This window comes from Mizuhopecten yessoensis, unplaced genomic scaffold, assembly GCF_002113885.1.
Source record: "Mizuhopecten yessoensis strain PY_sf001 unplaced genomic scaffold, ASM211388v2 scaffold7635, whole genome shotgun sequence".
Classification (NCBI taxonomy): domain Eukaryota; kingdom Metazoa; phylum Mollusca; class Bivalvia; order Pectinida; family Pectinidae; genus Mizuhopecten; species Mizuhopecten yessoensis.
In genome coordinates this window covers 512,727-515,294 of record NW_018407146.1, presented here as the reverse complement: position 1 = coordinate 515,294, position 2,568 = coordinate 512,727, and positions in this window count along the sequence as shown.

Sequence of the window (2,568 nt, the reverse complement as noted above, 5' to 3'; positions counted from 1 at the left end):
TCTGGTTGTGCGGGGCGATTGGCCAGGAGTGTAGACTTTGGTACTGTTTGAGTCTGGTTGTGCGGGGCGATTGGCCAGGAGTGTAGACTTTGGTACTGTTTGATTCTGGTTGTGCGGGGCGATTGGCCAGGAGTGTAGAACCTATAAAGCTAGTGACTTACATGTGGATTGCAGTGTTGGGTGCTACTTATTTATGTCGGACCTATGAGGTTTTACATTTATTTAAGGAATAACTTTCTATCTAGGTCAGACTAATGTGATAACTCCTGCTGAACATGTGTAACTTGAATAGATGGTAAAGCCAACCAAAATAGACAAATATTTAGCTCACCTGACCCGAAGAAACAGGTGAGCGATACAGGGCCTCTTGTTTATATATACATGTATACAAAACTATTTTGCGACTGTTTCATAACTATTCATTAATCAGATCAAGGGACACAAGTTTCATTTTCAAAACTTAATAACCTGATCGATTCAATTAACGTATCCGCTTGCAATCTGCATAAGCCTTGGTAAAGTTACAAAGCATGTTCAAATGAATGACCTTCATCCATACTCAAGATCACAGGGGTCAAATAACCATAAGATCTAGGGCAATGCTATTTGGCTAGTATAAAGCTTGTAAGAATGGCAACCAAATTTGTCCAGATGAAGTTCCTTCACCAAACTCAGGTCAGGTGTGTGAAAGAAACTTTCAGCGACTTACCACAAGGCTTGGGGTGATGATATTTGGCCAGTAACATCCTAGTTTCAGTAAAAGCCAACCAATATTCAAAGTCATAGGAGTCAAATGTGTTAAAAATAATCAAACAACTTCTGAATTACCAAAAGTCTTGGGGTAGTGATATATTCATTACCAATAATGAAGAGCTGTAAAGTTTGTTGAGATGTATGACCTTCAACCATATACAAGGTCACGGGGTCAGATGTGTTGGAAAACATTTTTAACAATTCGAATACCCACAAAGCCTAGGATAATATGTGGCCAGTTGCATGCTGGGAGAAGTTCATGTTGATGTGAATGATCTTGACCCACTTTCAAGGTCAGAGGGTCAAATGTGTACCAGGCCAGCAGTGTAGGCTCATCAGTCCTTTTTCTCGTTCTTTTCCAGTTTAGACAGGTTAAATCCTAACTTTATCAGGTTCAATCCTAACTTTGTTAGCTCACCTGACCCACAGAGCCAGGTGAGCAGTGTAGGCTCATCAGGCCTTTTTCTCGTTCTTTTCCAGTTTAGACAGGTTAAATCCCAACTTTATCAGGTTCAATCCCAACTTTATCAGGTTCAATCCTAACTGTATTAGCTCACCTGACCCACAGAGCCAGGGGAGCCATTGCTGTGGCACAGCCTGGTTGTCCTCTATTGTCAACTTTTCCTTTTAATGAAATCTACTTAAATACCAAAAGGCCTTCTTTCATGATATTTGGCTCGTAGCTTCTTCGGATGGAGCCCAACAAAGTTAGGAAACAAAAATGACCGTGATCACTCCCAAGGTCACAGGTCAAGTATGTCTTGAACTTCAAATGGCTTCTTCTAAAGAACCAAAAGGTCTAGTCATGATATTTGCCTGGTAGCTTTCTGGGTTGGAGCCTTGTAGATTTCACAAACAAACTATCCTTGACCATTTCTTAGATAGAAGTGTATGAATTCGACAGATTTTGAATTCAAATAACAAATTCCATGTGAGCTATTAAGGCCCCTGCAGAGCCTTTAGTGTTTTACATATGTATAACTCAATCACCTTGCCATTACATAGATTACTGATCCTTATCACCACATGTCACAAAGATAACTGATTCTACCTTAGTCATCATGTCATTAGAAGATTACTGACCATATTTGAGATCACTGCTTAAAATAAATGGGGGGGGGGGGGGGGGGGGGGTACTAGAGTTCTGGATGCACACAATGTAATGACACCTTCTCTCACAAGAACAGGGCGTGACTGCCTGGAAGTTATGCTGAAGCCATCTACGGACAAGTGTATTAGTATGTCCTGCACTGTACTAGTTAGGATATATTAAGGTCACTGATAGGCTTTGGTAAATAGGTTATCTAGACTAAAACATCGTCACTAAGATACTGTTATTGTATGTGTTTGATGGTCACTGATAGGCTTTGGTAAATAGGTTATCTAGACTAAAACACCGTCACTAAGATACTGTTATTGTATGTGTTTGATTTATCCCCGTACAAAGGAAATTTGAAGGAGTTGGAGTACAGTTTCTTTTAAGTTGCCCTTGGTGCATCTCGGATAATCTGGATAAATTGTGGTAATAAATGGTATGGTAACTTTTTGTGAACTTAAATATATCACGCCCTGGTCCCGGTTGTTCAAATTCTGATTAGCTAATTTAATGCAAAATCATGATTTTCTAAGAGAATTTCGAATGCCAAAATATTTACAAAATTTTGTTGGACATCCAAAGAACTTCCATTTTGAGATGTTTTCATAGTTTGGCAAACATTCCCAGTACGCTTAACACGTAATGTATGTCTTTTTAAATACATATTTTGTGGTAATGCGATAATTGGTCAGTCCCCAATAAAATGTTTTTACTTCAAC